A 26,897-nucleotide genomic window follows, 5' to 3' on the forward strand; every position below is an offset into this window, starting at 1 on the left:
TTCCGTTTCTCTGTACTTCGTGATAGTCAGTGCTTAAGTGATGGCACTCACCGGTACAACAGTACTGCGGTGACAATGTCTCCTCTTATGGGAAGTACCTCTTAATTCCTTCGCGGATGGCTCAAGGCTTGCAATGAAAGCTAAAAGCAATAAACAGAATTTATTTTGAAAGGTGAAATTCTTTCTATTTACGTGTAGCTACATATGCCTGCACAGATTAGCCTTGTGATTATTAAATGACTTTTCTTCTCATACAATCAGATATTCAACCAAAAACCACCCACCTCGGCACTTCTCCCTGTGTCTATAGGCCGGGTGTTCTTCAGTCTGAATTCATGTTGAAGGCCGGATTAGGTCTCAGTCACTAAAAAACATGAACTCTATATATCTATATGGTCTGATTACGGGGGTGAGAGTCATCTTACTACGGATACTTAAGATGAATTTTTTAATTATTATTTTTTTTTTTTATTTTTTTTTTATCATAAACGGCTCACCTCTTAGTTCCGAAGCAAGTATATGCCCTGTGGGTATAGATCCATATATCACGTTTTCTTATTGTCTCTAGGGGTGAGTATATGGTTGTTTCACTCCCTTGATAGTCTGTGTCTATAATAAGAACACATACAAAGAAACACTCGTTATTCTGCTGTTTCTCAAAAATCCTAAATCATTTGGCTAGACCAACTCAATTGTTTCCAAAGAGAGCAATTCAAACAAAACAAACAAAAGAATTCAGGGTATTTAAACCCAGGAGTATCAGATTCAATAGGCGCTCTGGTCATTATACGCCCATCTTCTCACTCCCAAAACTGCCGAGTTTAAAAGGGCCCTACTTCTGGTTGGCTTACCGCTTATCGTCGACGCGTGTATATCCCTCCGTCCCCGGCTCTTTCTCCCGGTATAAACCGACGCTGTATGGGTCTTACCCGTATTTCAAGGGAAGGCGTGTGATGTATAGCTGTGTGCACGTCATTCTCTATCGACGTTACGTGAGTCCCGTACGCCATTTTGGGATGGGGGAAAAAGGAATACGATAAACAGAATGTACCGAGAACCATCAAAGTGTCATTTCAATCGTGTCATATACATTGTGTCCACAGGGACAATATTATTGCCTGAATTGATCTATTAATTCCATCGTGGTCAGATTTTTCTCGATGCACGTAGTTTATCTAAATAAGGGCTTTTTTTTAAATATAAGAAGATCGGGTGAAAGGGAACTCATAACCCGTTCCTCCATTTTGAGTTGGGAAAAGAAATTATCTGTGTAAATGAATTCTATTTGGTATGGGACTGCTTCCAGATAGTGTGCACATCCCCATTCTGTGTCGTAATTAATAATTTTCATTTGTTCCTTTCATTTAAAAAAAACATTATTTGGTGCTTGTTCCTAATCATTGTCCTTCGTGCGGGAGTTATGTTACTAGTTTCATCCAATCTTCTTTGGAATTTAATCCTTTTTGTACAGTATTAAGGGTAAAAATGTACCACTGTTCTCTATTTTTCCTTTTAATTTCAGAGTTTTCGGAGTGAAACAACCATATACTCACCCCTAGAGACAATAAGAAAACGTGATATATGGATCTATACCCACAGGGCATATACTTGCTTCGGAACTAAGAGGTGAGCCGTTTATGATAAAAAAAAAAAAAAATGTTAATTAAAAAATTCATCTTAAGTATCCGTAGTAAGATGACTCTCACCCCCGTAATCAGACCATATAGATATATAGAGTTCATGTTTTTTAGTGACTGAGACCTAATCCGGCCTTCAACATGAATTCAGACTGAAGAACACCCGGCCTATAGACACAGGGAGAAGTGCCGAGGTGGGTGGTTTTTGGTTGAATATCTGACTGTATGAGAAGAAAAGTCATTTAATAATCACAAGGCTAATCTGTGCAGGCATATGTAGCTACACGTAAATAGAAAGAATTTCACCTTTCAAAATAAATTCTGTTTATTGCTTTTAGCTTTCATTGCAAGCCTTGAGCCATCCGCGAAGGAATTAAGAGGTACTTCCCATAAGAGGAGACATTGTCACCGCAGTACTGTTGTACCGGTGAGTGACATCACTTAAGCACTGACTATTACGAAGTACAGAGAAACGGAATGAATGATGGATGAGGAATGAATGGAGTATTTAGTGAACAACATACAGTCATGTAAGACCTTGAAATATCCGCCGAAATGTATGAAGCACTGATGTCTTGAATAAGGTTATTAGTATGTTTCTCATTATGAATTGGTTAGTTGTCCTAGGACCCGAGACTGATATGTGAATTCTGTATAATTTGATCAATGTGGAGATTCCTACAATACATGTTTGTAATTTATATTATATAAATATTTCTCTTTAATAGGTGAATAAGACACCAGAGTCGAATATAGACAGATAAGGAGAAAATATCTTAAGTCCTGAAGAAGGTGGCCCCATTTGGAGTCAGTTACCACCGAAACGCGTCGACGCCTACAGTTTTGCATGTTGAATTTGGTAAAGTTAGGGAGAGTCAGGGATCAGTGACTTGTGTCTGACACTGTCTGCCCAAACCAAATCAACTTATGAATGACACACTGCCTGTCCATTAATATTCTCCTTTTTTTGTGACGAAAGAAAAACATTTGCTCTGCATAATTTGAAATACGATTTCTGTGGTTTTATTATTTTATTGTTTTAAACTGTGCATGTTTTTACAAAGAATTTCTTGATGAATTCACAATGAATATTAAAGTATAAATATTTTTGATATCAAGTTGTTTCACGACAAGTGCTTCAAACAGATTCAGTGTGGAGTGGGTTATGATAGTGCAGATATGAGTTTGTGTGATGATTGAAAGAATTGCGATCTTTAACCAATAGCCAGAAGGTACACATACTCTTATACTTGTATTACTGGGTGCTCCAGCCTTTTGGTTTTGAGAGCCCCCTCTCCTTGTTTTAACACTCTTTGTGTGGCCAATGTCCCCATTATACATGTTTGACATCATGGTCTATTTTAGCTGTCTCCGGATGAGGTCTTGTACAGCACACATCCTGAACTCATGTATTTAACATTGTAGTGAGTTCTCTCTGAATACGTACAGGCATTGTTAAGTTAGCATAACCACGTTAGATGTTAGAAAGCCATCTTTTTGCTTTTGCACACGGCACTGCGTTTACATGTTATTTCTTAAAACAGACTGTTGACTCGAGACTTGCTTCACACAAGCGCGATCTGTTGCTACTATCCCAAGCTCTGCGCAGCGACCTTGGTCTGTACATGGTGTGACAAACAGTCTGGGGTATTACACAATGCATGTTTTTCACTCTAGGTTGATCGGCCCACTATTTAGCCATAACACACGCGCAGCTGCAAATGCCTGAAAATTAGTGCTTTTAGTATCACAGACATCATGTTTATTATTCAGACCGAAGACGAGCCTTCCTGCGAGAAGTCTCCTGATGCTCCTGTGATGTGATTTCACTAAGCTGATCTTTGAGGTATGGGGTCCCCTATTCAAGCCTAAGAGACCTTCTATTAGCATAATAATAATATTAGCTTCTTAGTAAAGGGAAGGTGGTAGTATCCACTGTCATTATAATATGATCACCCCTTTTATATTCTATGGTATTGTAACTATGTTGCTGGTTTTGATATTAATCATTTGTCTGCTTGTATTAGCCAAAGTACTGCATCTTAGGACACGTGGTCTATAAAAATAAACCCCTTTTATTTACAACGTGTCTCTGTTGATTATTGTTGTGGACTGATGTGAGAATAATATACGAACAGGTATTTCCGATTCCCACCATTCCTGAGTATGTACTGAGTCGCTTGTTCTGGGTTGTCTACACATTGGGACCGCCGAGCTAAATCTCGGATAACTAATGGGACACTTATGCTAGCCGGATACTGGGTTCTGGGTTCTGAGGTGAGTTTCTGGTACACCACAATTCACTGAGGTCCTGGGGTTCTTCGCATAGTTCTGTGTATCAGCAGAATCCCTGCAACATGGCGCACCTAACGTTTGGTCTATGAGTTGAAACGCCTTAGTAGTGCTTACATTTAGTCCACAGCACCCTCATTCTTGTTTCCGGATAACAAGTCTGACGGATTTCAAACCTACCTAGTTCTATTGATATAGGTTCCTTCAAGCTTGATTATTAAAAAGGTTATTGAACCCTTGTGCTACTGAATACTTGAAGTGTAGCTTGTCCTTATGGCAATTAATATTGCGGCGCATAGCCGTGCGGCCCTGAAACGTCACTTGACGCAGTATGGGGTGCCGGACGCGGGCATGGACGTCATCTTTGTGGTGGGAGCCGATGCGGCTCACCCCTTTGAGTTGTTCTACTCTTGGGTGACGATTCCGGCAGTCAGTGGTAATGATAATACATTTCATTCTTACACTGCCACTGCCGTGCCTGCTGCCTATGCGCCTTATAGGACACAGGAGATACCAATATCTGCTTGGCAACATCAGATTTGGTTTAATGGCGCCCTCCCCCATGTGGTTATACCGCCGAGAATGGGCCCTTTATCAATTGCGGGGGCCACTTGGCCGGTACTAGCCGGATTTACGCCTCATCCCCGTTACCTCACGGTGACGGTGGATGAATTGCGTGTACTACACACTGCCCTTATAACAGTATATAGGGCGTTAGTGCAGTATGTGTCGCGCACTGTACAGGCGGGGGCGCCTGTTAGTGCGGGACAACCTAGTGATCGCCACGCGGTGGTCATTAGTCCTGTTATGGTCAATTCTGTTGTGGGCAAGCGCCCCCTCACAAGGGATGATTATCCTTTTTGGCTTGCTGAAAAATTTGACCAAATAGAGGCGGTGTATCCGCATACAACTCCTGTGGAGAAACACAGGATCCTCACCATTAGTTTGCCTAAAGACTTAGTTCCCCATATAGATGACTGTGTATCATGGGGTAAGATTTTTGCTGCGACGTACGCGCAGTGCTTCGGCACTCCGTCTATGTTACAGCTGCCCTCCATCATTAAACAGGTTCAAGAGGACCATGGAGCGGAGTCTGCGATAGAATTGGGGATGCGGCTCCTCGGAGATTTTGGCCTGGTGGCTACCATGATAATGGGAAACCTTAAGGGTGATGCGTTGCACTTTCAGGTTCGTAATGAACTGAAGAAGGTTGCTGAAGAGGACAAGCCGCAGGAATTTGCTAAAATAATCGCAGAAGCATATCGTGATTTGGGTCGTAGCTCTTTAGGAGTTAAGCCTGTGATCAAGAATCCCGATTCTAAGCAGCAGGGTAAGGCAGGAACTTCTGGTAAGGATGAACGACCCTTTTTTCCAAAACAAAAGTGGCCGTTTAAACAACAGGGCAAGCAGCAGCAGAAACAGGGCTCTCGGCCTGCCTCTCCCGTACAGTCAAGTAGTGAACGCACTTATGATCTGCGAGATCGTGCTACTATTAAGTCTCCTGATAGATTTCAGGTTTCTGAACCGCGTTCTCCTCGTTCTTCACAGGAAACATCGGCTACACAGTCTGGTGGCGGAGGCGGTGGCAAAGGTCGGGGTGCTCCACAACAGCGTGACCAACCCCGACAGACTGAGGGTAAAGGCAAGCAGGACGAGTTTGCTCGACAAAGACCCCCGTTTCAGAAGAAGAAAGTGGCGGCTCTGACGGCAACATATGCCTCAGATAGTGCGGACACAGCTTCAGAACCGGACATGGGCGCTGACGCTACTAGACAGCGCAGCGGAAATTACCATAGTCCGTCAAGCTCTGCGTCCATTTCTGGCGGCGACAGCAACTGATGTATTGGTTACTGTTGAAACAGCTGACACCAGAGTGGCTCCCCCTGATAGACTTTATGAAATAGTCTTATTAATAGAGGGTGACATACAACGTACTATAAAAGGGATTTTTTGGGATAATCTGACCACCACCTATGATATCCTCCTAGCGGAGGCAGATTGGCCCCCGGCCTTCATTTTGGAAGCTCCTAGAGGGGAGGAGAAAATCCTCCCGTCCTTTGCGCACACGGTGCCTAAGGACCAAGCTGAAATGTACGCTGGTGAGTGGGCGCTGGCGCTTGCGCCAGCGGTATATCGTACTCAGGTGGGTTGGGACCGGTTGTCCCCCTGCCATGAGATTCCATTGCGGTCTATGCCCCAGCCTCAGCCCCAATATCCCATGCGTCGTGAGGCTAGACCTCACGTCGCGGCGATCCTTGAACAATTGGAATATCAGGGTGTAATTGAAACATGTGTGTCCCCTATGAATAACCCTTTATTCACTGTGACGAAGCCTGACGGCTCGTACCGTTTAGTTTTGGATTACCGGCACCTAAACTCCCATTGCCGGACCTGCGCGGTACAAAATACACATAGCTCGGCTCTAGTCGACAGTCTCGTGCGTAAACGATTTAAAACGACACTTGACATTTCCAATGGCTTTTTTAGCCATAACCTGTCCACACTGAGTAGCCAGTGGACAGCGTTTACTTCGGGCGGTAAACAAAAACAGTTTACGAGATTAGCCATGGGCTACAAAAATAGCCCTGGCGTCTTTTCCGCTCGCGTGGTTTCCCTCTTAGAAAGAATAGACCCCGAGGCATACTCCTATGTTGACGATATCTACCTCACGGATGACGAGCTGTTGCCGCATCTGTCTCGAGTCGACAATATTGTAGTGAGTTTTGCTGACTATGGCTACAAATTCAATTTTGCGAAGTCTCACATCGCGGAATATACAGTGTTGTTTTTGGGCTACGAGCTCAATAATGAAGGAAAGGGGTTAGCTCCCCACTTTCTGGAGAAGTGCGCATGCTTGAGTGCGCCAACGACACTAAAGAAATTACAATCTCTACTGGGCTTTCTGAATTTCGGCCGTACGTACATTCCTGATTATGCCCAGCGTATCAAGCCGCTTTACGCCTTGGTACAACCCACATTTTCGAAGTCTAGCTGGCAGCTGGAACATTCTAAAATTTTACAGTCTTTACAGGCTGACCTTCTTGCTTCACAATATTTGCTGACACGTGATAACCGCACCAACCTGGTAATAAGAATAGTGCCAGGCGCCGTGGGTTTCACGTATTTGACGTTTAATGAGGGCGATACAGTCCCCATTGCGTACAAATCCCACTTGTACACCTCTGCTGAATTACGTTTTTCCGCGGTCGAAAAAGTTCTGACTGCTGTACAGATGGCGATCCTTAAAGAACGCGCACTGTCACATGGGAAACAGATTCTGGTTGTAACACCCTATCCCGCCTTAGAAGCGGTGACAAAGGCAAGTGTACCAAATTCTAAAGCTTTGCATCCTCGGTGGATACAATGGGCCACAACACTGACGTCGCCAGACGTCACCTACATCTTTGATGCCTCATTACAGACTCAAGAGTTCTTGCAGTATGAATTCGTTCATCCAGCTCCTCTGTCTTTGCGCCCGCTCGAAGAATACCATTGTGTCATATACACTGACGGGTCTGCGCAGCCCGCAATTGGATCAAAGCACGCCTACTCAGCGGCTTGCGCAATTGTCGTAGGTACTTTCGTAAATGGTGAATTCCAATCTGATGCAGTGCATACGCAGTCATTGGGCGATTGTACCGCGCAATTGGCGGAGCTTCGGGCTCTAGTGCTTGCACTGGAGTTTGCTGATCCCCGAGTCACTACTCTAATTGTGAGTGATTCTTTCTACTGTGTCCAGTCCTATAATGACAATTTACACTTCTGGTCTCAGAATGATTATCGAGACACGAAAGGTGGCACAATTAAGCATAAAACGCTTTGGGTTCGAGTGGCAGACTTTAAAGAACGTCTCCCACTCGTGAATGTAATTCACACTCTTGGTCACCAACGACTTGGTGTCCATGCTGTCGGCAACGGCTTGGCTGACGAGGCAGCAAAAACAGCAGTGGCTACATACTTAGTGGCAGCAGTAACCAGATCAAAGAGTAAGATTGATGATGACATCTTGGCAGCTATTGCTGCTACAGAAAAGGGAGGCGATTACCCGAAGGGTTTTCCTTCTCGTTACATTTACCATTTAAGTCCTGATAATGTCCCATTAGTGAGGATTAACGACGTTGGTGACAGAATTATTCCCAACGCGGACTGCAGACCCGCACTGATTCTGGCTGCTCATGAGGGGTTGGCGTCAGCCCACGCCGGAGTGTCAGCCACTATATCTCTGCTACAACAACGTTACTGGTGGTTCGGTTTATATAAACAAGCGCGCGCTTATGTTCTCGATTGTGACATTTGCCAACAGATTAAACCTTCTACTGTTGCGCGCCCATCACAAACACAATTGTACATATCCAATAAACCATTTGGTTGTGTTTATTTGGATCACTGCGGTCCTTTTTCTTCTGATACTGCGTACAAGTACATCTTGGTTGCAGTGGATTCGTGCACACATTTTCTGTGGGTATGGCCACAAAGGAGTGCTGACTCGCGGACTGTCATCAGAGATTTGCGTGTCTTTGTGGGAACTTTTGCGTGTGGTACCTTCCATTCTGATCAGGGCCCTGCGTTTGCCTCTAAGGCTTACAAGGAGGCTATGAGAAATTTGGGGGTCCTAGTCAAATTTTCGTCCCCCTACCGACCTGAGGGTAATAGTGTGGTGGAGCGAATGAACCGTGACTTAAAGCAATCATTGACAGCCCGTGTTTTAGGCACAGGCCGAAACTGGCTAGCCCATTTGTATAACGTCCAACGTGCACTTAATAATCTCCCTAGAAGGTCTCTGGGTGGGCGGACCCCGTACATGATGCTCTTCGGAATAAGAATGTTTGTACCAGACCTTGATGGTCTAGACATGGCGGCGTCGACCGCACCCTTTGACGTAGATAATCACTGTGCTGTTTTACAGACTCTGCAAGAAGCCAGAGACACTCTATCGAAGGAACACATGCCCTCCACATCTGAAGCTGAAGTTCAGATTCCGGTAGTCGGCTGGCTACCCCGAGTTGGTGATCTGGTCCGTGAGAAGGTGGAGAACAAGAAGGAGTTCGGCCCCTCTTATCGTGCACCAGTTCCAGTGCTTGGAGTGCAGGGTACAAGAACAGTCGTTTTACCTCCACTTCCTGGTCGCAAAGAAAACAGGTACATCTCTATTGACAATGTCAAACTTCAGCGAGTGGCCGATACTTCTTAGTGTGACTCCAGCAGTTTCATGCCAGACGCTGCAAAGAAATTCAATGTTGACTCTTGCTTCTAACACCTTGCCTGATGTTGCCATCGAGATGCAATCGGTTACTGATCCCTTGTTGATACCATCGGCTGGTGGTTTGCCCGAAGAGACTGAGTATGCTTATCCTACACGTGGTCACTCACCTGTTTTACAATCTACGGCGCTTGGACAGTCCCGTTTCTCCTTTGACACTAACTCATTGCCCTCAAGCCCCCCATCGAACATTGCAGTTTTTTTCAGCTGGTTTAAGAGACATTTTTTGATTGCTCCTTGGACATACATTTGGCTGTTGCTTTTCAGTATTTTTTTGTTTATGTCCATTGGATTTGTAATAGTTTTTTTCCGTCTTGTGGATGGCCACTATCTGAGTGAGAGATCGACAATTAGACTTATCAATGGAACTTTGGCCCCCCACTCCTCGTCCCACATCATGAAGAGGGACCAGACTTTTGTGAATATTACTGCCTGGCCCGTCTTGGATGGAATCGCATGGGATGCTGTTAAATTCCAAATTCATGGGCCTACAGAGGTCATTAATGTACCTAATGTATTTCGTGTTTCTATGGGTGATGTGGTTAGGCAGAACATACGTTCTGATGATTGGGATGTACACGCCATTGAATCACTGTTTTCTGATTTGAAATATTATGCCGCTTTTGATGCTGAAGATTTATACGAAAATGCGGCTAATTATGCGGAACAGTATTGTTTTCAACATTATGGCAATCATTTCCTGCATAAAGCAAATACGTTTAGAAATTTTGTAAATTTTACCCAATGGGAACACTGTCCTACTCCCGAATTCGGAAGTTCACAAACACTGGTTAACAAGTATTCATATTTTACCAATTTCAGTGTTTCCAACCCGGCAGCGTTTTATTTTAAGGTGCTGCCTGAGTCTGCCGCAAAAGTTAGACTGACACACACGAAGCTACTTTATTCTAAGTCCTTCATGGACGAGTTGTCAATCAAAGGTTATGATGTATGGAAGGCTACTATTGATCTAAAGTCGGTTTGGGGTTCCAAGCCGTGGCAGGTACAGGGTACAGAGGCTTTACATCGTGCCTGTCTTATACCAAATCATATTTTATTTTTAAATTCATCCATCTTCCAAACCACCTGTTTCGGATTGGCTACTTCTAAACAATTAAAGTCACCTTCTGTGCCAGATCTGGGCGCTTATCCCAATTGGGATAACCACACAGATCTGTCCCGCGCTGCTTTGCAATCCTTAGTTTCAAATACATCTTTCAATATTTCGAAGGTTGATAGTGAGGGTTGGTTAATTTGGCAAAGCAGTTCAGATATCTGTCAACGACGTTTTCTGGGACTGACACCGGGATATACTCAAGAACGTGTAGACCCTCGGTTTGAGTCGTCACATACTGTCACTACATACTCTGTGGGCAAGTTATGTCAATCTTGGCTGCGACATTCCACTTTGGCGTCTGTCAAGGATCACTTATCACAATTACATGACAGAATAGATTTGAATGATTTTGTTAAGGGTCCTGTGGGCGGCAGAACCAAAAGGTGGGCGTATGCTATTTACAACGAAGTCTGGAAGTTGTCACAGATTGAGGCGGCTTCCAGATTGAGAGCTATTGACCAAGCAAACATGGAGAAGGTTTTAGCCGTTATAGATAATAGCATTAGCACTCTCTCTTCTAGGATTTATACATTAGATAATATTGTTTCGTCAGTTGTTGATATTGTGCATGATGATATGTCTGTGTTATATCATGGTCAAAACCAGTTGCGTTCTGTTATGCAGTTTGCGTGGACATTGCAGACGTTAAAGGCAGGGAGGGTCCCTTGGGACTATTTGAACACTACATCGTTATTCCTTCCCTTTAACCTTACTGACAAGCAGCGCTTTATGTCCATGAAGGATGCTACATATTCATTGTTACATATTGAAAAATTAGAGCCATTGCCCTTCTCAGTAGCGGAGATCAATTCGGCTACGTGGCTAGCACACGGATTGATAACTCTCCCTTTTGCGCTTTTTAAGTTTACGTCTTGTATGAAACATTATGCTTTAGGTAGATATGAACCGCTAGGCACCGCTTTCATACACGAGGTTTGGTCCCTCCCCTTTACGTATAGATGTACTAGGGACGGAACTGAGGTTTATTTGAAAGGCGAGGAATGCACCACGTCACCAGACCATTCCTTGGTTTGTAGGCACATTCAATTACACGGCGCGTGCAATGTACAAGCCCCGAATTTGGCCTGCGTTCTGCGAGGTATTCCAGTGCCTATGATTACCCCTTCTTTCAAACTGCTTGCTAACGGTAGTTATTTAATTTTGAATACTGAAGCTTGCTGTGGGATGTTAGTGGGAATCCCATACATAGTAACTGTCTCGCAGAAAGTTGTCTGCTGCAATAATGTTCTCTTTCCACCCCCGCATGGGCGGCTGGATGTTTCTATCTGGCCTTCGATTCCAACCTTGAAAGCAGAGTTCAACCAGTTGAGCAGAATAAGAGCCTTATTGTCCCAAAAAGAGGTGTCTTTGACTTCCTCTCGTGAAACATTCGACCTTCACGTTGCTAATACGCGCACAGAGGTACAGGCGCTTCTGAATACTGACCTCCCCCTACATTTCGGCTCTTTGATCCAAACTATTTTCAATGCCTCGTCCACGACCGGCCTGGCTCATTTTTTTAAACTTGTGGGCTCGGGTCTCGTGACCTCTTTCCAAACTATTTTTGGTGTGGTTCCGGGCTTTTTTCATTCTCTGTTCTCGAGCATCTTTGGAGGTGTTCCGCTACTTCTGGCGCTAGCGGCAGGTGTGCTGCTTTTCCTTTTCATACTACGAAATGGCTGCTCCATCTGTGCCACTCGTGCACCTGTCCCGCCTGCAGCTTCTTCGGGATAGGATGCTTGACTTTTATGGAACTCTGCCATTGGCGACATTAAGCCTGGCGTATGGCTTGTCCTTCCGGTATTGCTACTTCACCTGCGTACAGCCTGTGCTACACTGCCTGGATTGCCCCTTTGAATGGCCTTTGGATTTGTGCTTGACCAGCCTGGTGTCTCCGGTGCCGGATTTCGATCGACTAATGAGGCCCTTAGTGTCTCACGAGTTGACCTGTTCTGGTGTCCGGATAATGGCTTGTGGAGCAGCACATGGGATCCTGGGTAATTGGGACATCTCTACAGCTGCCTACAACTTCTTGGCTATGAGCTATTTGGAGGAACATTCCGGGTGCCCTCTGATCGTGCTGGAAGCTCCGCTGATTGAAGAACACGTGTGTTCCTTCTCGTTGATGGATTGGATGGCTGAGACTTTCGCTGGCCCTGCAAATGATTTTTTGTTGGAAGCGGTTGCCACATATGCTGCCTATACATTCATGGATTGACTGAACTATCGTCCTTGGCACCTGTCGCTCCTGGACAGCACCCTGCCGCGGCATTTATTTTTTTGCTTTCTCCATGATGGTTGTTTTAAGTTTTTTTTTAATTGATTATATTTTTTTTTCCGGACTCCACAGTTTCCCCTGTTGCTTTTCAATTTTTTTCGTTTCAGACTTTAACTCATTCTGAACCTTTGAATTGGTTACGCCTTGTTCTGCTCTGACGAAACTGAACTCTGCGTTCTCTCTTTTCTTGCCTACTAAATAGTGCTTCGATCAAGGGGGCGTGTAGTGAGTTCTCTCTGAATACGTACAGGCATTGTTAAGTTAGCATAACCACGTTAGATGTTAGAAAGCCATCTTTTTGCTTTTGCACACGGCACTGCGTTTACATGTTATTTCTTAAAACAGACTGTTGACTCGAGACTTGCTTCACACAAGCGCGATCTGTTGCTACTATCCCAAGCTCTGCGCAGCGACCTTGGTCTGTACATGGTGTGACAAACAGTCTGGGGTATTACACAATGCATGTTTTTCACTCTAGGTTGATCGGCCCACTATTTAGCCATAACACACGCGCAGCTGCAAATGCCTGAAAATTAGTGCTTTTAGTATCACAGACATCATGTTTATTATTCAGACCGAAGACGAGCCTTCCTGCGAGAAGTCTCCTGATGCTCCTGTGATGTGATTTCACTAAGCTGATCTTTGAGGTATGGGGTCCCCTATTCAAGCCTAAGAGACCTTCTATTAGCATAATAATAATATTAGCTTCTTAGTAAAGGGAAGGTGGTAGTATCCACTGTCATTATAATATGATCACCCCTTTTATATTCTATGGTATTGTAACTATGTTGCTGGTTTTGATATTAATCATTTGTCTGCTTGTATTAGCCAAAGTACTGCATCTTAGGACACGTGGTCTATAAAAATAAACCCCTTTTATTTACAACGTGTCTCTGTTGATTATTGTTGTGGACTGATGTGAGAATAATATACGAACAGGTATTTCCGATTCCCACCATTCCTGAGTATGTACTGAGTCGCTTGTTCTGGGTTGTCTACACATTGGGACCGCCGAGCTAAATCTCGGATAACTAATGGGACACTTATGCTAGCCGGATACTGGGTTCTGGGTTCTGAGGTGAGTTTCTGGTACACCTCAATTCACTGAGGTCCTGGGGTTCTTCGCATAGTTCTGTGTATCAGCAGAATCCCTGCAACAACATGTCATTTTTATGTGAATATGGTAGTAGATAAGGCAAGCTGACTATCAACATTTTGCTAGGATCAGACATTGTGGTCCAGTGACAAAGCTGGGTCGGTTGCCGCCTTCACTGGATTCACGCTGTACAGTTCAGCCACCAGATGTATATGCGTCACTTGCTCTACATCCATCTTACCAGCTCAAAATCCCCTCCCCAACCTCAACCCAACTGGAATTAATGTGACCCTCGCACTCATCAATTTATGTACATTTTGGGCCCTTGGATTTTGTTTGAGAGTATTCCTGGCATAGAATTTCAATGAAGATGTGGCTACTCCACTTCATATGAAACAATGTAGTCAATTAGGTACATACTGCACTTACTTGCCATACATTTTGAGTCATCCTTTCAATAGCCAACAGGGTGTGATATGGTATGTATATTGAGATGAGCGACAACAGTGATGTTAGGCACACACAACATACTGAGGATAATAAATCCACTTATTAGGATCATGAGCATTCAGGTACATCACTCATGGGTTTACTTACCAGGGTCCTGCATCCACCCAGTGTGTGGTGCCTGACCAGATTTCCCATCCAAATGTTTAGCAGATGTTGCTGTGGGGACAGATTTCCTGGACAATGTCCCTGGGCCTACAAATATATGTGTGTTGTCAGTTTAAATTCTAGTTGCCATATATAATGCACACGATGTCTGAGTTCAGTTCACAGGTCTGGCACTGTTGATATATGTAATATGTCCATGGGTTGCATGATAACAATGTAGGAGTTTAGACCCTCTCCTGGACAATTTTACATACCAGTTAGTGATGGTGGTATGGATTGCTGTGTCCAATGCTGTTGCCTCCCAGCAGATGCTGGGACCTCTGCTACAGTGGATGACTGTACTCTGCCTGCATGTGGCAATGGAGGAGAACAGAGAGAAGTCAGCTATCAATAAATATACCTGTGCAACTTGTCACAATTTTCATTACTACATCTATATGCTAACAGTAATGCTAAGTGGAAGGGGCACATTGTCTATTGCCATTTACCTGTGTTAGATGAATACACCAAAAGTGCTGGGCCCCTGTTTGGGAGTGAGGAAATGGGATTTGCCATTTCCATCACAAATGATTCTGGGACCTGTTGTGCAATGTATGAAAGGAGACACACAAAGGTCTGACTTACCTTGCTTTGTGCACATATTTGGGACAATATCCATAGTCACAATCGTAGTGCATGTCAGACAGTCATTTCATAACATTGTCAGTGCCATCATATTTACCTACCACCACATTGCAGGCATCACTCACAAGCAGCCCATGGAGCATGTGGGGGTGCATGGTGTTAAGGACATCCTCCTCTGATGGGGTGAGATGGAGGCGGGGTCCAGATTGTATACCAGAGAGAAGTCTGGCCACCTCAATAGAGGTATACTTCTTCTTCACCTACCTCTTTTTGTGCTGCCACTTTTTACCAATTACAGTGTGCACATCCTCCCCCAATGCTGTGACTGCAGTGGCTAAATGCTGCCATAGGGCTTCCTACTGTGTGGCACTGGTGATGTAGGGAGGGAGATCATGGAGTATTTTGTGGTGCTCACAATGAACTCTAGGATCATGGCGGTCTCCTCCTCAGAATAGTTTTTCTTCCTCCTCTGGGCTAGCATTATTGAGGCAAGGTGCAGAGCAGACATGCAGGGACTGTGTGCTCAAACCTGGGCTTTGATTGTGTACTGTCTTTATTTGGTTTGTAATGCAGGTCTTGAAGGTGGTGTTAATTGACTGCCGGTGAATGTGATTACACTTCATTCACCCTACAGCGGAGATTCTGCCCGAGTGTGGATGTAAAGATTCTACTCATAAATTTCCTTTGTGAATACTGAATACTGAATAGAATAGCTTTATTGTATAGTTAATTAAAACTTACAATGTTAAAAACATCCGTCATAAAAAATCATTAAGCTTGTTTTACACATGTATTATTAGAGTAAAAGGAAGAAGGTGTTTTAAACTCTGTAAAATCATCAGTCTCTGTTACGTTATCTGTATAGTCCTTCTCTGAATACTGAAAGTCATAAAGGTAGACAATAGTCTCAGATTTCCTTTGTGAATCAGGCCCTATGTTTTATAATGAGTTTAGAGAAGCCTTATAATTGTAGTAAAATGCAACCTTGACATTGATATTTGTGCCCACCAATATATAACCAATTTATTTTAACCCTGTTGGGTTTCTGTATTGTTCCATCCACCACCTGCCACAAAACTATTTTCTGCTCTTAGCACTACATCAAAACCCGGACGTGTACCACGTAGCACAAGGCTGACATAGACTAGCAGATGAAATGTCTACTCTTTTTCTGTGGGTCTGCCCTCTTTATTTGATACTGACAGCTTAGCTGTATGCCCTTTGTCACACATCCCTATTTTCACTATGGCCAATAAGTAATGTAATTGCTAATTTAATTATATATTGCCTCATGCAACTTTCCTTAGATGTGGAAATGTAAGTGAAGCTCTATGACATATCCATTAGGCCATGTCCTTACTTGCCAAAGAGGAATCTTTATGGGTTTAAATAAGTATTTAAACAATCTAAATAACATAATTTTGTATGATTTAGGTTGGCTTACTCCCTTAAAAATATCTCTCTCTTCTGACAGCTTCTATCATACAACAGCCCTTCGGGTCCACCTTATGAAGATCAACCCCGACGACATCAGGGGACCTCCTGGTAGCAGCTATTGGGCACTCGACCATCCATCGGTGAGGAAAGACTGCGGACCTCTGATCTTAACTTTTGCATCTCATCATTTGTCATTTGAATAGCTTAATAATCTCAGTGTTTTTTATTTAAAATGCTAAAAGTCTTTATTTATTGGTGTTTAGATGTCTTGTATGTATCGCTAATGTGTCAATATGTGTGGTCATGATTGCTTTTATGAATAGACAATATACATTGAACATTGTTTTTATTTATATAGCTGCTGAATCAGGAGATATCATTGAAACGCCAACTAAAAGGACACATGTTCCAGCAGAAGACTTCCCTGGGAATACTCAGAACTCGATTATCTGTGGATGGAGTCATTGAGTTGCCATTGTTAAAATATATTAAGTTCATGCATGAATAAACCCTTAATTTCATTTGTTTCTTTATGTTCACAGGGTACTACGTGTATTACTTTTGTGTAGAACATCAATTAAATGTCTTCAGCATTGAAAACATAACAGAATTTGATAAACTTTAACTGACTACATTTCTTTCTTCCAGGCACATTGAGCTGGATGATTATGCTGAAGGATCTAGAAGCATAGGACTGCAATCAATTGAAGGAAATAATATAATCCTTTCTTGAGTTGCAATCTTAGTGGTCAAGAATAAGAAGAGGGGTAGGAGCAGGGGTTGGTCAAAGAGTAATAGAACCTGGATGAGGGGGACCTTGTTGCCCGTGCACAGACCAACACCAAGAAGGTAACTTCACAGCTGAGAAGCATTCTTTATACAACATCCCTTCTGAGGGTTGCCAACCCCTGCCAATTATGTGAGCAGCAACAGATGCTAGTTCCACCTACCAAATACTCACTTCTACACACCCCTAAACAGAATATACACTTTCATTAGGAAAAAAGGCAGTGTGTAGAGCGGCAATAAAGCTTGAAAAAACTCTTTGGTAAAATATAACACTCTGATGCCTAAAAAAGAATCAGAAAAGGAAGAAATGGATATCTCAGACACACAAGAGAGCAGGAGAGGGAGAAGGAAAATACAAAGCAACAACTTATTTTGAACAGTACTGCCTCTTGAGGAAGGGACGGATAACACCCGAGTAAGACACCAACAACAAAGAGAAAGAGGAACCGAAGGAATAAAAATAAAGATGACCAAACACAGGAAGAACAGAGAACAGAAGCAACAATGAAGGCCCAGTGGGAACGAGCAGGGGGCCAGTGAACAAGAAACAGTGATGGATGATACTCTGGTAAATAACACTGTGGTAAATTTGCCCCCCAAACAGCTGAAAAGAGATGACTAGAGATGTTATCACTAGGCCTCTCTTTCTGCCCATAAGCCAACTTTATCTATCTACTATAACACATTGACACCCATACAGCCACTCAGGCACCCACTCACACACTGATACAGATAGTCCCACAGCCACTCAGAGCACATATGTTACAAATAGTTTCACCCATTAGTAGTACATCTAGTATTCTAATATAGCTTTTGTAGTAGGTTAGTATTTATGTTGAACACTGATAATATCTTAGAAATCACACTCACTTGATGATGTTATCAGTGATGTAATTTGAGATTTCATCGGTGATGTCACTGACTATGTCATTAGAGATGTAATATGTGAGATCATAAGCAGTGCATTGCGGGGGCATACGTTATAGTCAGCTCAGGTAACAATAACTGCCGAATTTCACTGGTTTTATAAGAGTGAAATCTAACGTCCCTGTAAACTTTGGGTTTTTTCAGTGAATTCCTACATTTTTTTAATTCAATTTCCTAACTATAACGTCTCTGTAGCTTTTGCATTTTTATAGAATTTCTACATTTTTCAAGTTTTTATTTCTTTACTGTAGCCACTAACCTTTAACACTGAGTGTGTGAGTGAGTGTATGAGTGTCTCAGTGGGTGTATGAGTGTCTAAGTAGGTTTGCAGGTAGATGTGAGAGAGTATGAGTGGGGCTGTAAGTATGTATATAAGGGTATGAGTTGGTTTGTGAATGTGTATGTCAGTCAAGCAAGCTTTATTCGACAATTGTCATAAAAGCACAATACATGTGTCAAAACATTGCTCGATAAAAACTTCATAGTCTAAAATCCAAATGCAATAATTTCATAATAAATCTAATACAAAACATATCTTTCCAAATCAAACACTAATCGTTTTCCTCCTTAGAGTCCAAGACCACCCAAGAAACTTTGCCACTGATATGTAAACAAAAGGAATGGTACTCGTGCAGATAATTCTACCTGCTAACACACCACTCCTAGTACCTAGTAGCTTGCACATGGGTCTCAGCCATACCCTGCGCGGGGCAGAGTATGCTGGGCACCCAAATAGAATATTTTATTTTATTTTTTATTTTATGGGTCTTATATAGCGCCTGAATCACCCCATATGGGGTATCTCTGTGCTAGGACAGCCTGTGGACCTACAATAGAGAATTAGAATGATAATAGCTCTGTTTTCAACAGTTTCCTGAAAATTAAGAAGTTGGTGCATTGACGTAGTTGTATGGGGAGAAGATTACAGTATCGAGGCGCAAGGTGAGAGAAAGCTTTACCTCCCATCCGTGCCAGTTTGATGCGAGGGGTGCAGAGATATGCTTGATGACTGAATCTCAACAATCTGGTCGGAGTATATCTGACTAATTTATGAGCTAGATAACCAGGACCCAAGTTGTGTAAGGATTTGAAAACCACACAACAAATCTTAAACTTGACTCTCTTTTTTATAGGGAGCCAGTGGAGGTCACGGAGGGTAACTGATTCCGTGGATAATATGGGTAAGTGATTCCATGGATGCTGGACAACTAGGACAGGTGGCCATCCCGCCTTGGGACCATCTCGATGTAAATGCTCTAGTTGGCAAGCTTCCAATTCTAAGCTGAAAATAGAGCTTCCTATCGAGTGGCTTAGTTATGTCATCCCAATATGCTTCAAGGCCAATTACATCTTTAAAATCTAAAAAAATCCCTGTGAGCGAAAGTTGAGCACTTGTCCTGAAAGTATTAAATGCAACCATCTCCCAATATTTGTCCTTGAGAACCCTCTTAGATGGAAAACTAGCGTTGAGAGGATCCTCCCAGAGTGCTTCCATTCCTAATTCTCCAAGAATGCCCCTGATGCCAGTTAACCATTTGATTTTATGAAAGGTGTCATACTTGATAATATTCATAAGGCCTGTTGCATATGTTCTTAATTCAGGAGTTGTCCACAGGCGCCTCCAATATAGCACCGGGCGCAAATTAGCAATACAATTAATTGGTTTCATTCCTAAATCATAAAAGAGGGGACACATGGGAGTACTCTGGGGTAAATTAATAAGATTACGTAGGAACTTGTTCTCAGATACAGAAATTTTTGTTAAATTCTCAAATCCCCAAATCTCAACACCATAGAGGGCAGAACTAACCACCTTCGCATGATAGACTCGGAGGACTGGAGCAATTGGCTTGGTAAATGATTTAGCGAACTCACAGCATAGAGCTCCAGTCAATTGACGGTGTTTAAGCGTTGCCAGCGCTGTCTGCTGGTTCCAATGCAAATCATGTTGAACATTTACACCCAGATAACTAAATGCCCTCACTTGTTCAAGCGGTAGGTTATTTATCAAAAGTTTTCCCTTAAAAGTAAAGACATGAATTTAGATTTTAACACATTTACCTCGAGGCCTTTTGTGGTGCAGAATTCTTCAAAAATAGCTAGTGCTCTCTGTAATCCACTTGGGGTCTTGGAAATAATTAGGGTATCATCTGCAAACATTAAAATGGGTACTTTGACACCAGCTAAAATTGGGGCATCTATATTGGTTGCGATCATTAATTTAGCTACACCATTAATGTACAATGAAAACAAGGTGGGTGCTAGGACACAGCCCTGGCGTACCCCTCTCTCTACTGGGAACTGGCTGGTAACATTTCCAGGGGAACCCCACCTAATCTGTGCGTAATTATGCTCGTGGAGTCTCATGACCAGTGTTAGAAGGGCACAAGGCATACCCAAGTCATGCAAGACCAACCACAATGTATGCGAGTCACTGAGGGTCTGTGAGGCAATGCATGAATCTCTGAGTAGATCTGTGAGTAGGTTAGAGAAAGTATGAGTGATTCTATAACTGGCCGTATGCATTTCTGTGAGTGAATGCACATGTCTGAGTTATCTGTGAGTGGGTGCATGAGTGAATGGGTCTGTGAGTGGTTGTGAGAGTTTCGGAGTTGTTCTGTGAATGGGTACATGACTGCCTGTGTGGGTTCTGCTCATTATCTGCCTTTTTTCTGTTCACTTTTGACCATGATTTTGCCTCTTTCTGGTTGTTCCTGACCTTTATTTGTACATTTCTGCTCACTTCTGACATGTATTTTGCCGCTTTCTTCTCACTTCTGACATTTATCTTACATCTTTCTGCTAATTTTGTACCTATATCCTGCCTCTTTATGCTAATTTCTGAAAACTATTTTGCCACTTTAAACTCGTTTTGATCTCTATTTACCACTTTATGCTCGTTTCTGTTGTTTTTTTTGCCTGCCTCTTTTTGCTCATTTGTGATCACTAGTTTGCCTCTTGCTGCTCATTTTTGTCCCTTTTTTCTCTCTATTTGCTCTGAACTTAATATGGCCTCTTTCTGCTCATTTCTGATCTCTATTTTGCCTCTTTCTGCTCGTTTCTGACCTTTATTCTGCCTCTTGCTGCTACTTTCTGATCTTAATTCTGCCTATTTCTGATCGTTTCACACCTTTATTTTGCCTCTTTCTGCTGGTTTCTCACCTTCGTTTTGCCTCTTTCTGCTTGATGCTTACGTTTATTCTGGCTCTTCTGCTCCTTTCAGACCTTTATTCTGCTTCTTTTCTGCTTGTTTCTGATGTCTATTCAGCCTCTTTCTGCTAATTTCTCACCTTTATCTTGTTTCTTTCTGCTTATTGCTGTTTATTCTGTCTCCTTCTGCTAGTTTGTGACCTCTATTCTGCTGCTTTGTGCTCATTTCTCACCATTGTTTTGCCTCTTTCTGCTTTCTTTTTCCAGAACCGTGAACTCTGCCAGCTGCTGCTTCCTGCAGGAGACAGCATTGCTCTCACAGACAGTGTGGTATTAAACATGGAGCTCTTTTACTGTGAGTGCAATCCTTTCCTCTGACAGCTCCCGCCCACTGGAACCAGAGTGTTTAATTTCGCTTGGAGGAAGCTTTGAGCGCCAGCTGTGTCCCAGGGAGGGCATCTCTGTACATAGCAGGATCCGGCCCTGGGGGATGTGGTGGTCCCTAGGGCCATATATGGCTCCAGGAGAGGGACTGTGTGGCCTTTGCAAGGTTCGTCCTGGGGAGTTGGGGGTTCCCAGGTCCGAGAACATGATGTCATTTAAGATGTCATCAGTGATGTCTCTGACCATGTCATGAATGATGTAGTATGTGAGGTCATAAGCAGTGCATTGCCGGAGCATATGTTATAGTTAGCTCAGATAACTATAACTTCTGAATTTCTATGGTGTGGAATGAGTGAAATCTGAGGCTAACTATAATATTCCTGTACGCTTTGGTTTTGTCAGTGAATTTGTAATGCTTTTTCCGTTTTATTTCTTAACTATAACATCGCTGTGACCTTTGCTTTTAAAGTGCACTTCTAAGGTTTTTTTAACCCCTTTGCTTCTAGGCCTTCACCCCCTGTGGTAAGCCTTTTTTTTGGCTATTTTGTGTAGTTCGCGCTTAGGCCCGTGTAACTTTTTGACCACATAAGGTATCCACGTCAAATTTGAGTCCTTTTTCTCCAACATCATGGGGATTCTAAAGGTACCCAGGGTTGGTGGATTCCCCTGGAGGGGGCCAGAAATTATCCAAAATACAGCTAAAGTTTGGGTTTTTTGGGAAAAATGGTTAAAAAGTGCTGCAAATGAAAGCACCTGTTTTTTTCCCTGCAAATTGTATCAAAAAAGGGTTTGTGGGGCTGAAACCAACATTTTCCCAGCTTTTAGGGAATGACAGACTTTTGACAGAAAACCAACATTTTTTACACAGTTTCGGCATTTTACCTGGATATAGCTTATTTTTGCTATTTTTTGTTCTTTCACCCTTCTTCCAGTTAATGGTAGAAATGGGTATGAAAGCAATAATGTATCCTGGAAATCTATACATTTTAGAAAAGTAGACAAAATTCTGAGTTCACTATATCTCACCTATCACTCACTCATTCACCCCTATGGCAGGCCTTATCAATCATGAAGGCAGGGTGATTGGTCATATGTGAGAAGGTGCCCAGGCATGAGCTGAGCCCCTCTGCAGCCTTCGGAATCTGTCCTCCGGGGTTGTCAGTAGTGTAGCCTGACCATATACTCTTAAGTGCATTATAACTAAATGGTAAATGCTAACTTTGGACTGGCTGCATGGAAACATGTTGAGTTTGGTGTCAAACACCTTGGAATCATACCCCCACACCAGTAACTGGTGTGGGAGTATGATCCCACCCTTCTAGAGGGAGAGACATGACAGCACCGGTATACCCGGTGCCAGTTTAAATGAGCCCTGGCATTACAAAATTAATGCTGCAGCCACAGACACGAATCTGGCCTCCTGCTGCTGACCGATACTCCGGCAGGGGAGGCCTGGACAATAGGTTTCCTGTCACAGGGAGGTGTAACCACCTCCCGGATAGGCTTTAGTGTATTGGGGCTGGGTGGGAGCACTCCAAAAGTGCTTTGAAGTCTGCACTGGGGGCACATTTGGTGTCCCTGTGCATAGTCCAGTTCAAACCGGTCACAGGGGCTACCAGCCCCTGCTCTGGCACGAAACTGGACAAAGGAAATGGGTGTAGCCACCTCTCTTTCCAAACCCTCCTATAGTTGGGTCCCCTGAGTTAGTCCAACCCCTTTCTTAGGTAAAAGTAAGGAACCCCTGGCAACAGGACTTTAGATATCCCTGGATGAATCTCTGCAACTGAATCCTGGAACTTCGGCTCTCTACTCAAGACTAGAGGACTGAAGACATCTCCCTTGGGGTCAAGGAGTGATTCCCCTGCTTGGCAGGCACCAAAGACGCATCTGTCTGGTCTGCATCTCCGAAGCTCCCGCCGTACGCCGAAGACTTTGCAACACCAGAGGTGGATTTCCAGACTTCGCCGAGGCCCAACCAGGTCCCCAGCAAAGCTGAGACCCGCAGCTCTTGTGTGTGACGTGGAACCGGAACCCCTGGATACCGTGCACATTTGCAAGTGCATCAGCTTCTCAACATCCCCAGAGACTGTGCATTGGTTTACTTGTAGCCCACACCCCGAGCAGAGAATCCACTGAAGATTGTTGGCCTAGGCACCCCGAGTGACCCGTGGACTGCTATTTTGTGATTCCTCTCGGGGTCCCTTCGCGATCCCTGGTCCATGGACTAGTGGGTCCCTGTGAAGGTAAGTCTGACTTCCCTGGTTGCTCCAGATGTGCCCTCACTCCTCCTTGCTGGGGGAGTCCCTCGGACCTTGCTGGTCCGCACCGAAGCATCTTCCTCCTTTCTGCCTGGGTTACTGTTGCCAAGGCTTTTTGTGTGCAATCCAGGCACCAATGCTGCAGTACTCGACATCCTTTGGGGGACAGCTCAAATCCAGCTACTGGTTGTCCTCAACACCTCCTGGTCCTCGTGGCTGAAGAGTGAAGCTTCATCTTCTTCACCTGAAACACCCGGCATCGGTGGGCATTCGTCTATCGTGCCCCTGGTCACTGGCAAGTGACCCAGTGACCCAGACTCTGTCCCCTCTGCTTTCAGGTTATTCACATCTTCGATCCAGGCTTGGATCTCTTCGGACACTCTGCATCTTCCTGGCAGCAGCACTTCTTCGCCAGCTTCCATTGAAAACGACGACGTGACCTGACACCATTTTACACCTATGCACCCTGCTTCCCTGGGTGAGGTAACTCGAGTACTCCGGGGCTCCCGTGGGTGTTGACCCTAGAACTGCCTAAGTCCAAGAGGGTTTGGTCTTAGTCTAAGTGTCCCTAATCTTTAAAAATCTAACCGCGACTTTCCCCATAGAAGCTAACGGGAGCTCGCGGCTGTGTTCTCACACTGCACACGGCCCCCGAGGGTCCCCTGTGTCACTACCTTGGGTTGGTGCCTTGGGGTCCCAGCGATTCCACAGTCTCAAGCCTTGTGTCTAGTTAAGTCGTGGTTCTTATACCAATATTTTAGTATATGGTTTGGCTCGCCCCTAGGGCATGAAGTGTATTTGTGCTATTTTAATATAATATTTGAATTGTAACTTATGTGCTTTTGTTGAGGGGTGTGTTTAGTAATAAATACATATTTTATAAATATTCCTGGTGTGGTTCCCTTTCATTTGGTCATTCAGGAGATTATAGACTGGTAAAACAAGCTGCTTTACATTCCTTCAAGACTTAGCCTGAAGGCTGCTCTCCATAGCTACCACTAGGATAGCTTTCAATAAAGATTGTCTTTAACCTTTCATCAATAAGGGGATGTTTGGACTGGTGCAAGGTGCCCACTATAACTATTGGAAAGCATATACCAGGCCAACTTCTCACAGGAAACCTAGCAAACCTATACATTTTTGAAAACTGGACAAAAGAATCCAGGATGGGGTGACTTGACTGGCTCTCACCAGATTCTGTTTCCTAGAATCCCTTGCAAACCTAAAAATTTGTCCAAAAAAACCACATTTCCCCCATTATTCTGTGGTGGCAAGTTCTGGAATGTGCGTGGATCCACAAAATTTCAACCACCCCGCATTTCCCAAAATCTTCCATGAAAAATGGTACCTCACTTGTGTGGTTAGGCCTAGTGCCCGTGACAGGAAACGGAACAAAATGCAATGTGGACACACCACATTTTCACAGTGAACAATGACCCTTTTTTTGCAAAGTTCCGAGCTGTAGTTTTTAAACCCTAGCTCTGCCGGCACCTAGGGAAACCTAGCAAACCTATACATTCTTGAAAACTAGACACCCAGGGGAATCCAGGATGGGGTGACTTGACTGGCTCTCACCAGATTCTGTTACCTAGAATCCCTTGCAAACCTAAAAATGTGTCCACATTTTCCTCATATTTCTGTGGTGGAAAGTTCTGGAATCTGCATGGATCCAGAAAATTCCATCCACTCCACATTCCACAAAGTCTTCCAAGAAAAATGGTACCTCACTTGTGTGGGTAGGCCTAGTGCCCATGACAGGAAACAGCCCAAAATGTAACCTGAACACACCACATTGTCACAATGAAAAATTACCATTTTTTTTCAAAGTACCTAGCTGTAGTTTTTGAACCTTAGCTCTGCTGGCACCTATGGAAACCTAGCAAACCTATACATTTTTGAAAACTCGACACCCAGGAGAATCCAGGATGGGGTAACATGACTGGATTTCACCAGGTTCAGTTTCCCAGAATCCCTTGCAAACCTAAAACATTGTAAAAAAAAAAACATTTTCCTCACATTTCTGTGGAGGAAAGTTCTGGAATCTGCGTGGATCCACAAAATTCCACACACACCGCGTTCCCCAGAGTCTTCCAGGAAAAATAGTACCTTACTTGTGTGGGTAGGCCTAGTGCCCGCAACAGGAAACGAGGCAAAACGCAACGTGGACACACCACATTTTCACAGTAAAAAATGACCCTTTTTTTTACAAAGTGCCTAGCTGTATTTTATGAACCCTAGCTCTCCCGGCACATAGGAAGACCTAGCAAACCTATACATTTTCAAAAACTAGACAACCGGGGAACCCATGATGGGGTGACTTGACTGGCTCTCACCAGGTCCTGTTACCCAGAATCCCTTGCAAACCCAACAAATTTTCAAAAAAAGAAATGTTCATCACATTTCTGTGGTGGAAAGTACTGGAATCAGCGTGGATCCACAAAATTCCTCCCACCCCGGGTTTCCCAAAGTCTTCCGGGAAAAATTATACCTCACTTGTGTGGGTAGGCCTAGTGCCCGTGATAGGAAATGGGGAAAAACGCAACATGGACACACCACATTTTCACATTAAAAAATGACCCTTTTTTGGCAAAGTGCCTAGCTGTAGTTTTTGAACCCTAGCTCTGTCAGCACCTAGGGAAACCTAGAAAACTGAAAACTAGACACGCAAGGAAATCCAGGATGCGGTGACTTGACTGGCTCTCACCAGATTCTGTTACCCAGAATCCCTTGCAAACACAAAACATTGCCAAAAAAACCCACATTTTCCTCACATTTCTGTGGTGAAAAGTTCTGAAATCTGAGTGGATCCACAAAATTCCAAACACCTCGCATTTCCCAAAGTCTTACAAGAAAAACGGTACCTAGGGGGGGAGATGGAGCACCATGCCTCCACGTAGCGTGACCTGAAACCCGGATCCCGCCCCCAGGCGCAAACAGCAATGGCGATGGCAACTCGGCGTTTGTCCTAAGAAACGGATGGGTCTCCGCTGTTGAGATGCAGCGACGCGAGGAATAACGAAGGTGTTAGGTGCA

Source organism: Triturus cristatus, chromosome 5_2 (assembly GCF_964204655.1).
Source record: "Triturus cristatus chromosome 5_2, aTriCri1.1, whole genome shotgun sequence".
Classification (NCBI taxonomy): Eukaryota; Metazoa; Chordata; class Amphibia; order Caudata; family Salamandridae; genus Triturus; species Triturus cristatus.